Source organism: Somniosus microcephalus, unplaced genomic scaffold, assembly GCF_052327205.1.
Source record: "Somniosus microcephalus isolate GS21.2 unplaced genomic scaffold, FLI_Smic_1.0 unresolved_chr1, whole genome shotgun sequence".
NCBI lineage: Eukaryota > Metazoa > Chordata > Chondrichthyes > Squaliformes > Somniosidae > Somniosus > Somniosus microcephalus.
In genome coordinates, this window is record NW_028225179.1 from 150025784 (window position 1) to 150038802 (window position 13019).

The following is a 13019-nucleotide window of genomic DNA, read 5'->3' on the forward strand; positions in this document are numbered from 1 at the left end:
TGGTCCTGACAGCGGAAGCGTTGATGAAGGACACCAATGGCCTGCTCTATCAGATTCCGTGGGGCAGCATAGCTCTCATTATATGCACGCTGCCCACGTCTAGCATAGCAGAGTCAAGAGCCGGGTGATCAGTGGATAGCCCTTGTCGCCCATTAGCAACCCTCTGGTTTGTCCTGGTGGCTCAAAGACTGATGGTACCTGTAGCAGACTGCCCAGAATGAAGGAATCATGGCTGCTGCCAGGATACCGAGCATTGCCTTGCATGATGCGCTGAGTATGGTCGCACACCAGCTCGATATTGAGGAAATGGTTGCGGTAAATCTCCGAATTGATTTGTGAATCTGCAGCCCGAGATCCCTTTGTAACACTTTTATTCTGTGATTTTTCTCTCCCAATCCCAGGGTCAGGTGAAATCTTCCTTAGATTCTCTCACAGAGAAGAAATCGGCGGCTCTAGAAACGCAATTAAAACAGAAACAGCAGATTTCCGCAGTTAAGGTAAGGTCTCCCTGTGCTGATTTTCTGGGATCTCGGGTTAGTTGTGTTCCCTTTATCGCGGTACATTAATTATTTTTCACATTTCATTTGGTAGGAACAGTCGAGCAGTTTGCAGACCCGCATCACATCCGAGTTCGCTAAAATGCACCAGATTCTGAGTGAGAAAGAGCAGCGATTAATCCGAGATCTCAGGAAACAAGAGGAGAGGATTCTAGAATCAATGGAGGAAAATCTTCGACAGATTCAAGAGAATTTAAATTCTATTCAGGAGAAACTCTCAAAGTTGCACAAACAGATGGAGCAAAAGGACGAGCTGACATTTCTGACGGTGAGGATTATATTTCAGTTTAGTTCAGTGAAAGTTCACAGTCACAAAATGACGGGCGAGAATTTTGAAATAAATGCAGCATTTCCCCAATAATTCGGCACTGATTTAAACCGATCGATTGTTTTTTCCATTTGGGGCGGATCTGCTATTGTCACTGAACTAATCAGCCTCCCACAAAATCTACAGGATCCCGGGAATACCTGCATCCTCCCCGGGAATGAGTTGCCCTGATCTTGACACTCAGCTTGTAATTATTTCTGTGGTGCCCAACTTTAATATTCTCCTGAAACTCACATTCCAATCCAGTTCCAGTCCCATGTTGTGAGTGTGTGGGTGTGTCTGGTAGGGTGGGTGTGAGAGGCACTGTGTCTGTGAGTGACACTGATGTTGATTTCCAGTATCTGATACAAATCGTGTTTGACTAATCTAATTGAATTTTTTGATGTAGTAACAGGGAGGATTGATGAAGGGAATGCAATGGATGTTGTCTACATGGATTTTCGAAAGGCGTTTGACAAAGTACCACATAGAAAGCTGGTTAACAAAATTGAGGCTCATGGAATAGGTGGGTCAGTGGCAGCTTGGATAAGGAATTGGCTTAAGGACAGAAAACAGCGAGTTGTGGTAAATGGCTGTTTTTCAGACTGGAGGATGGTCGACAGTGGTGTTCCCCAAGGGTCAGTGCTGGGGCCACTGTTTTTTTTGATATATATTAAATGACCTGGATATAGTAGAATTTCTAAATTTGCCGATGACACCAAACTTGGGCGCGGTGGCAAACAGTGATAATGATATCAATCGACTACAACAGGACATAGAAAGGCTAGCAGAATGGGCAGACAAGTGGCAGATGGAATTTAATACAGAGAAGTGTGAGGTGATGCATTTTGGCAGAAGGAACAGGGAGAGGCAATATACACTTAATGGCACAGTTTTAAAGTGTGTGCAGGGACAGAGGCATCTGGGAGTTAAAGTGCATAGGTCCCTGAAGGTGGCGGTACATATTGAGAGAGTGGTTAGCAAAGCATATGGGATTTTGGGCTTCATAAATAGAAGTATTGAGTACAAAAGTAGAGAAGTTATACTGAACCTTTATAAAGCGCTGGTAAGGCCACAACTGGAGTATTGCGTCCAGTTCTGGTCACAACACTTTAGGAAGGATGTGAAGGCACTTGAAAGTGTGCAAAGGAGATTTACCAGAATGGTTCTGGGGATGGGGGATCTTAGCTACAAGGACAGGTTGGAGAAGCTGGATTTGTTTTCATTAGAGCAAAGGAGGTTGATGGGTGATTTGATAGAGGTGTACAAGATTATGACGGGTTTGGATAGGGTAGACGGGGAAAGGCTGTTCCCACTAGTTGATGGTACAAGGACTAGGGGACACAGATTTAAGGTTTTGGGCAAGAGATACAGGGGGGACGTGAGGATAAACTTTTTTACGCAGCGATTGGTGAGGACCTGGAACTCGCTGCCGATGGAAGTGGTGGAAGGGGAGGCTGGTTAGGCACTTGAGGGAAATAAACTTGTAGGGCTACGGGGATAGAGCGGGGGAATGGGACTGACTGGATTGCTCTACAGAGAGCCGGCACGGATTCGCTGGGCTGAATGGCCTCCTTATGTGCCATTATGACTCTATAACTCTATGATACACTAATCAGATTTATCAACTATATCCTGTTTCTATCAGATGCATTTAATAATTTTTGTGTAATTTCTGATGGCCTGTTTTCAAGTATGTCGTGCATAGAATTACATAGAATTTTACAGCACAGAGGCCGGATATTCGGCCCATCAGATCTCCACACGAGCCTCCTCCCCCCCCTTACTTCATCTCACCCTATCAATATATCCTTCTGTTCCTTTCTCCCTCATGTACTTATCTCGCTCCCTTTTAAATGCATCTGTGCTATTCGCCTCAACTTGTGGTAGCGAGTTCCACATTCTAAACACTCATTGAGTAAACAGATTTCTCCTGAATTCCCTTTTGGATTTATTAGTGAGGATCTTATATTTATGACCCCTCGCTTTAGACTCCGCACAAGTGGAAACATCTTCTCTACATCTGCCCTATCGAATCCTTTCATAATGTTAAAGACCTCGCTCAGGTCTCCTCTCAGTCTTCTCCTTTCTGGAGAATCATCTTTACACATGTCCAGATACAGGCAGTCAACTCAGATTGGTGTTTTATTTATTTCAGGAAGAAACTCGTCAGAAGAGGAGGTAGGACATGCTCTTTACTGAAACTCTGCACAGTTTGGTAAAATAGCTCAGAAAAGTGCTTTTGTTCAATTTATGACCAATTGTTTGATATTTGCAGGATTAGTGATGACGCTAATAAACTGACATTAGCAGATGCCGCCCTGTCTATCGAAAAATTCAACAGCCCTTTACCGTACGCAGTGTGGAGAGAAATGCTGGATGCCATTAACCCTGGTAAAACTCATATAGGTTACTTTGTCCTGATTTATATCTCATAATAATTTGAATCGTTATACATAAAAATACAATAGAGAGAATCATTTAGTACTAAGTAGTTGCTAAGGAACGCGGTTAAAAGCGGGCCTGGATGGAGTTAAAGTGTTATTCACGCACCAAATCCATCTTCTAAAAAGCACCACCTTCAACTGGTCAGCTGAAAATGTCAGCTCCCCGAACATGACCAACACAGGGACCCTCAGATGAACCACAGCCTCCAGAACCCATCGATACTTTGCACACTTCAGCAACAGGAAACACCGCCCTTCCCAGCTGAACCTTTCCTCCTCTACAATACTCATCTCCTGATGCATCTCCACCTTGTGTGTCAAACTCATGTCCGTGACCAAGGTCAGGACAGGAAGCCTGGGAGTGAGGTTTTCTCTGCCTGTTGAGGGAGGAGTGGCGAGGGGTATGGAGTTAGCTGGTGCTCACTGTGGACGTGGGAAGCAAGCACTGGATTGCAATCCATTTCCTGAAAGTGTCACCAAGGCTTCTTCTCTCAATTGTCTTGAGGAACCATTCGCCCCAGACAAATATCTATTATACATCCAGGGATAGTTTCAGGGTACAGGTATGACAGTGGTGTATCACACTGAATAACCGCTGGTGTTTTGCCTCCACGTGAGGCCCAGTATAAAGCCTCTAGGTTAGGATGGACCAGGCCGGAGATATCTGGAAGTTATGATATTGGCCAATATTTCCTAGTCAGCATCGAGGAGGGATTTAGTTTTCTACGAATACTGGAATAGACAGATCATACAGTGACAGTGAGGTTACTGGTACAGACATCATACAGTGACCATGAGATTACTGGTACAGACAGATCTTACAGTGACCGTAAGATTACTGGTACAGACAGATCATACAGTGACCGTGAGATTACTGGTACAGACAGATCATACAGTGACCGTGAGATTACTGGTACAGACAGATCATACAGTGACCGTGAGATTACTGGTACAGACAGATCATACAGTGACCGTGAGATTACTGGTACAGACAGATCATACAGTGACCGTGAGATTACTGGTACAGACAGATCATACAGTGACCGTGAGATTACTGGTACAGACAGATCATACAGTGACCGTGAGATTACTGGTACAGACAGATCATACAGTGACCATGAGATTACTGGTACAGACAGATCATACAGTGACCATGAGATTACTGCTACAGACAGATCATAAAGTGACCGTAAGATTACTGGTACAGACAGATCATAGTGACTATGAGATTACTGGTATAGATAGATCATGGAGTGATGGTGAGATTACTTGAACAGACAGGTTTTACAGAGTGACCATGAGATTACTGGTACAGACAGATCATACAGTGACCTTGAGATTACTGGTATAGACTGATTATACAGTGACCATGAGATTACTGGTACAGACAGATCATACAGTGACATTGAGATTACTGGTATGGACAGATCATAAATTGACCGTGTGATTACTTGTACAGTCAGATCATACAGTGACTGTGAGATGACTGGTACAGACAAATCATTCAGTGACCGTGAGATTACTGGTACAAACGGATCATACAGTGACCATGAGATTACTGGTACAGACAAAGCATACAGTGACCATGAGATTACCGGTACACACAGATCATACAGTGACCGTGAGATTACTGGTACAGGTAGACTACCCTTTATCCGGACTTCCGAAAACCGAAACCCTCTAAAAACCGAAGGTTTTTTCGTTCAGCGTAAGTCGTGCGTACGAACGAAAAAACCTTCGGTTTTTAGAGGGTTCCGGTTTCGGAAGTTCGGTTAAAGGGTAAGTCGTGCGCACGACCCCCCCCCCGCGGACCCCGCCGGCCCCGACAACCGCCGACCCCCCCGGCCCCGACAACCGCCAACCCCCCCGCGGACCCCGCCGGCTCCGACAACCGCCGACCCCGCCAGCCTCGACAACCGCGGACCCCGCCGGCCCCGACAACCGCCGACCCCGCCAGCCCCGACAACAGCCGACCCCCCCGCCGGCCCCGACAACCGCCAGCCCCGACAACCGCCGACCCCCCCGCGGACCCCGCCGGCCCCGACCCCCGCCGACCCCGACTGACTTACGCTGAGCGTCAGCGTAAGTCGTGCGCACGACCCCCCGCCGACCCCCCCGCCGACCCACCTTCCGAAATCCGAAATTCTCCTTTATCCGAAACTCGGCTGGTCCCGAGGTTTTCGGATAAAGGATAGTCTACCTGTACAGACAAATCATACAGCGACCATGAGATTACTGGTATAGACAGATCATACAGTGACTGTGAGTTTACTGGTACAGACAGATCATAAAGTGACCATAAGATTACTGGTACAGACAGATCATAGTGACTATGAGATTACTGCTATAGACAGATCATACAGTGACTGTAAGATTACTGGTACAGACAGATCATAGAGTGATGGTGAGATTACTTGAACAGACAGGTTTTACACAGTGACCATGAGATTACTGGTACAGACAGATCATACAATGACCGTAAGATTACTGGTACAGACAGATCATAGTGACCTTGAGATTACTGGTATAGACAGATCACACAGTCACCGTGAGATTATTGGTACAGACAGATCATACAGTCATAGAGTCATAGAGTTATACAGCACGGATAGAGGCCCTTCGGCCCATCGTGTCCACGCCGGCCATCACACCCTGTCTAATCTAATCCCATATTCCAGCATTTGGTCCGTAGCCTTGTATGCTATGGCATTTCAAGTGCTCATCCAAATGCTTCTTGAATGTTGTGAGAGTTCCTGCCTCCACAACCCTTTCAGGCAGTGAGTTCCAGACTCCAACCACCCTCTGGGTGAAAAAGTTCTTTCTCAAATCCCCTCTAAACCTCCCGCCCTTTACCTTGAATCTATGCCCCCTAGTTATTGACCCTTCTACTAAGGGAAAAAGCTCCTTAGTATCCATCCTATCTATGCCCCTCATAATTTTGTACACCTCAATCATGTCCCCCCCTCAGCCTCCTCTGCTCCAAGGAAAACAAACCCAATCTGCCCAGTCTCTCTTCATAGCTGAAGCGCTCCAGCCCTGGTCGCATCCTGGTGAATCTCCTCTGCACCCTCTCCAAAGCTATCACATCCTTCCTGTAGTGTGGCGACCAGAACTGCACACAATATTCCAGCTGTGGCCTAACCAGTGTTTTATACAGCTCCATCATAACCTCCTTGCTCTTATATTCTATGCCTCGGCTAATGAAGGCAAGTATCCCATATGCCTTTTTTACCACCTTATCCACCTGTTCCGCCGCCTTCAGGGATCTGTGTACTTGCACACCCAGATCCCTCTGACCCTCCGTCTTGCCTAGGGTCTTACCATTCATTGTGTATTCCCTTGCCTTGTTAGTCCCCCCAAAGTGCATCACCTCGCACTTTTCCGGGTTAAATTCCATTTGCCACTGTTCCGCCCATCTGACCAACCCATCTATATCGTCCTGCAGACTGAGACTACCCTCCTTGCTATTTACCACCCTACCAATTTTTGTATCATCCGCGAACTTACTGATCATACCTTTTACATTCATATCCAAGTCATTAATGTAGACCACAAACAGCAAGGGACCCAGCACCAATCCCTGTGGTGCCCCACTGGCCACAGGCTTCCAGTCACAAAAACAACCTTTGACCATCACCCTCTGCCTTCTGCCACTAAGCCAGTTTTGGATCCAATGTGCCAAGGCACCCTGGATTCCATGGGCTCTTACCTTCTTGACCAGTCTCCTGTGCGGGACTTTATCGAAGGCCTTACTGAAATCCATGTATACCACATCCACTGCGTTACCCTCATCCACACACCTAGTCACCCCCTCAAAAAATTCAATCAAATTAGTCAGACATGATCTTCCCTTGACAAAGCCATGTTGACTATCCCTGATTAATCCTTGCCTCTCCAAGTGGAGACTAATTTTGTCCCTCAGAATTTTTTCCAATAATTTTCCCACCACTGATGTTAGGCTCACTGGCCTGTAGTTCCCCGGTTTTTCCCTACTCCCCTTCTTGAATAATGGAACTACATTAGCGGTTCTCCAGTCCTCTGGCACATCCCCTGTGGCCAGAGAGGTTCTGAATATGTGTGTTAGAGCCCCCGCAATCTCTTCCTTTGCCTCACACAGCAGCCTGGGATACATTTCGTCCGGGCCTGGGGATTTATCCATTTTTAGGCCTGCTAAAACCGCCAATACCTCCTCCCTCTCGATGTTAATATGTTCGAGCATATCACAGTCCCCCCGCCCTATTTCTATGTCTACATCGTCCCTCTCCATAGTGAAAACAGATGCAAAAAATTCATTTAGAACCCCTCCTACATCTTCCGGCTCCACACACAGATTGCCACTTTTGTCCCTAATGGGCCCTATTTTTTCCCTAGTTATCCTCTTACCCTTAATATACTTATAAAACATCTTAGGATTTTCCTTTATTTTGCTCGCCAGTGTTATTTCATGGCCCCTCCTTGATCTCCTAATTTCTTTTTTAAGTATCCCCCTGCACTTTTTATACTCCTCTAGGGCTTCCTCCATCTTTAGCCTTTTGTATCTGCCAAAAGCCCTCCTTTTTTTCCTAATCCATTCTCATATATCCCCTGACATCCAAGGTTCCCTGTGGTTTTTGGAACCACCCTTGACCATTACGGGAACATGTTGCCATTGTATAATCTCAATCTCCCTTCTGAAAGCCTCCCATTGCTCCGATGCGGATTTTCCTACAAGTAGCTGATCCCAGTCCATTTTGGCCAGATCCTGCCTTATCCTATTAAAATCGGCCTTCCCCCAATTTAGAACCTTTATTTCCGGCCCATCCCTGTCCTTTTCCATGACCACCTTAAATCTCACCATATTATGGTCACTGTCACCAAAGTGCTCACCTACTAGCACTTTTTCCACTTGGCCGGCCACATTCCCTAGAATTAGGTCCAGTACCGCCCCCTCTCTTGTAGGACTTTCTACATGCTGGCTCAAAAAGCTCTCCTGGATGCACTTTAAGAATTCTACACCCTCTGAGCCTTTCACACTCTGACTATCCCAGTTAATATTGGGGAAGTTGAAATCCCCCATTATTATTACCCTATTATTTGCACATTTCTCTGAGATTTGCCTACATATCTGTTCCTCTATCTCCCCCTGACTGTTTGGAGGCCTATAGTACACTCCCAGCAAAGTGCTTGCCCCCTTTTTGTTTTTAAGCTCCACCCATATGGCCTCATTAGAGGAACCTGCTAATATATCATCCCTCCTTACTGCAGTAATTGACTCCTTAATTAATATTGCAACACCCCCTCCTCTTATACCTCCCCCTCTGTCTCGCCTGAAGATTCTGTACCCCGGAATATTGAGCTGCCAGTCTTGCCCCTCCCTCAACCACGTCTCCGTGATAGCAACAATATCATACTCCTATGTGTTTATCAACACCTTCAGTTCATCCACCTTATTTGCAAGACTCCTTGCATTAAAATAGATGCCATCCAGCCTTGCCCTTATATATTTGCCCTGTCTACCAAGCTTACTTGTTTTTTTCTCTATAATTGGCAGCACATCACCCCCTATTTCAGCTCCCCTCTGTATCCCATCCCCCTGCCAAGTTAGTTTAAACCCCCCCCCCCCCAACAGTGCTAGCAAACCTCCCCGCAAGGATATTTGTCCCGCTCTGGTTCAGGTGCAACCCGTCCGACTTGTACAAGTCCCACCTTTCCCAGAAGCAGGCCCAGTGATCCAGGAAAGTAAAACACTCCCCCCTACACCAACTCTTTAGCCATGCATTCATCTGCTCTATCCTCCTATTCCTATACTCACTAGCACGTGGCACTGGGAGTAATCCAGAGATTACAAACTTTGAGGTCCTGTTCTTTAATCTGCTACCTAGCTCCCTATATTCTTGATGCAGGACCTCATCCCCCTTCCTACCTATGTCGTTGGTCCCAATGTGGACCACGACCTCTGCCTGCTCCCCCTCCCCCTTAAGAATGCCCTGTTACAGATTACTGGTACAGACAGATCATATAGTGACCATGAGATTACTGGTACAGACAGATCATATAGTGACCATGAGATTACTGGTACAGACAGATCACACAGTGACCATGAGATTACTGGTACAGACAGATCATACAGTGACCGTGAGATTACTGGTACAGACAGATCACACAGTGACCATGAGATTACTGGTACAGACAGATCATACAGTGTCCGTGAGATTATTGGTGCAGACAGATCATACAGTGACCGTGAGATTACTGGTACAGACAGATCATACAGTGACCGTGAGATTATTGGTACAGACAGATCATACAGTGACCATGAGATTACAGGTACCGACAGACCATACAGCGACCATGAGATTACTGGTATAGACAGATTATACAGTGAACGTGAGATTACTGGTACAGACAGATCATACAGTGACTGTGAGATGACTGGTACAGACAGATCATTCAGTGACCGTGAGATTACTGGTACAAACGGATCATACAGTGACCATGAGATTACTGGTACGGACAGATCATAAAGTGACCGTGTGATTACTTGTACAGACAGGTTTTAAAGTGACCATGAGATTACAGGTACAGACAGATCATACAGTGACCGTGAGATTATTGGTACAAACAGATGATACAGTGACCATGAGATTACTGGTATAGACAGATCATACAATGGCCGTGAGATTACTGGTACAGACAGATCATACAGTGACCGTGAGATTACTGGTACAGACAGATCATACAGTGAACGTGAGATTACTGGTACAGACAGATCATACAGTGACCATGAGATTATTGGTACAGACAGATCATACAGTGACCATGAGATTACTGGTATAGACAGATCATACAGTGAACGTGAGATTACTGGTACAGACAGATCATACAGTGACCATGAGATTACAGGTACAGACAGATCATAAAGTGACCATAAGATTACTGGTACAGACAGATCATAGTGACTATGAGATTACTGCTATAGACAGATCATACATGACCGTGAGATTACAGGTACAGACAGATCATAAAGTGACCGTAAGATTACTGGTACAGACAGATCATACACTGACCATGAGATTATTGGTACAGACAGATGATACAGTGACCATGAGATTCCTGGTACAGACAGATCATACAGTGACCGTGAGATTACTGGTACAGACAGATCATACAGTGACCGTGAGATTATTGGTACAGACAGATCATAAAGTGACCGTAAGATTACTGGTACAGACAGATCATACAGTGACTATGAGATTACTGGTACAGACAGATCATAGTGACTATGAGATTACTGCTATAGACAGATCATACAGTGACCGTGAGATTACAGGTACAGACAGATCATAAAGTGACCGTAAGATTACTGGTACAGACAGATCATACAGTGACGATGAGATTACTGGTACAGACAGATCATACAGTGACCGTGAGATTATTGGTACAGACAGATGATACAGTGACCATGAGATTACAGGTACAGACAGATCATACAGTGACCGTGAGATTACTGGTACAGACAGATCATACAGTGACCGTGAGATTATTGGTACAGACAGATCATACAGTGACCATGAGATTATTGGTACAGACAAATCATACAGTGAGCATGAGATTACTGGTACAGACAGATCAAACAGTGACCGTGAGTTTACTGGTACAGACAGATCATACAGTGACCGTGAGATTACTGTTACAGAGAGAACATACAGTGACCATGAGATTACTGGTATAGACAGATCAAACAGTGACCGTGAGTTTACTGGTACAGACAGATCATACAGTGACCATGAGATTACTGGTACAGGCAGGTCATACAGTGACCATGAGATTACTGGTACAGACAGATCATGCAGTGACTGTGAGATTACTGGTACAGAGAGATCATACAGTGACCGTGAGATTACTGGTACAGACAGATCGTACAGTGACCATGAGATTACAGGTACAGACAGATCATACAGTGACCATGAGATTACAGGTACAGACAGATCATAACGTGACCGTGAGATTACTGGTACAGACAGGCTTTACAGTGACCGTGATATTACTGGTACAAACGGATCATACCATGACCGTGAGATTACTGGTACAGACAGATCATAAAGCGACCGTGAGATTACTTGTACAGACAGGCTTTACAGTGACCATGAGATTATTGGTACAGACAGTTCATACAGTGACCATGAGATTACTGGTATAGACAGATTATACAGTGACTAGGAGATTACTGGTACAGACAGTTCATACAGTGACCGTGAGATTACTGGTACAGACAGTTCATACAGTGACCATGAGATTACTGGTACAGACTGACCATACAGTGAACGTGAGATTACTGGTACAGACAGATCATTCAGTGACCGTGAGATTACTGGTACAAACGGATCATACAGTGACCGTGTGATTACTTGCACAGACAGGTTTTACAGTGACCATGAGATTACTGGTACAGACAGATCATAGAGTGACCGTAAGAATATTGGTTTAGACTGATCATACAGTGACCATGAGATTACTGGTACAGACAGATGATACAGTAACTGTAAGATTACTGGTAGAGACAAATGATACAGTGACCGTGAGATTACTGGCACACACAGATAATACAGTGACCATGAGATTACTGGTACAGACAGATCATACAGTGACCGTGAGATTACTGGTACAGACAGATCATACAGTGACCGTGAGATTATTGGTACAGACAGATCATACAGTGACCATGAGATTACAGGTACAGACAGAGCATACAGCGACCATGAGATTACTAGTACAGACAGATCATACAATGACCAATAGATTACTGGTACAGACAGAGCATAAAGTGACCGTGAGATTACTTGTACAGACAGGCTTTACAGTGACCGTGAGATTATTGGTACAGACAGATCATACAGTGACCATGAGATTACAGGTACAGACAGATCATACAGTGACCATGAGATTACAGGTACAGACAGACCATACAGTGACCATGAGATTACTGGTATAGACAGATTATACCGTGACTAGGAGATTACTGGTACAGACACACCATACAGCGACCATGAGATTACTGGTATAGACAGATTATACAGTGACTAGGAGATTACTGGTACAGACAGTTCATACAGTGACCGTGAGATTACTGGTACAGACAGATCATACAGTGACCATGAGATTACAGGTACAGACAGACCATTCAGCGACCATGAGATTACTGGTATAGACAGATTATACAGTGACTAGGAGATTACTGGTACAGACAGATCATACAGTGACCGTGAGATTACTGGTACAGACAGATCATACAGTGACCGTGAGATTACTGGTACAGACAGATCATACAGTGACCGTGAGATTACTGGTACAGACAGATCATACAGTGACCATGAGATTACTGGTACAGACAGATCATACAGTGATTGTGAGATTACTGGTACAGACAGATCAAACATTGACCACGAGTTTACTGGTACAGACAGATCATACAGTGACCGTGAGATTACTGCTACAGACAGAACATGCAGTGACCATGAGATTACTGGTGCAGACAGATTATACAGTAACCGTAAGATTACTGGTACAGACAGATCATACAGTGACTGTGAGATTACTGGTACAGAGAGATCATACGGTGACCGTGAGATTACTGGTACAAACAGATCATACAGCGACCGGGAGTTTACTGGTACAGACAGATCATACAGTGACCGTGAGATTACTGGTACAGACAGATCATAGAGTGAC

At 45.1% G+C, this 13019-nt stretch overlaps 1 pseudogene; it reads left to right on the forward strand.

The window, feature by feature from the left end:
* The first annotated feature begins 276 nt into the window (after positions 1-276).
* Positions 277-13019, forward strand: part of LOC147096248 (zinc-binding protein A33-like) — a 34703-nt pseudogene continuing 21960 nt past the window's right edge.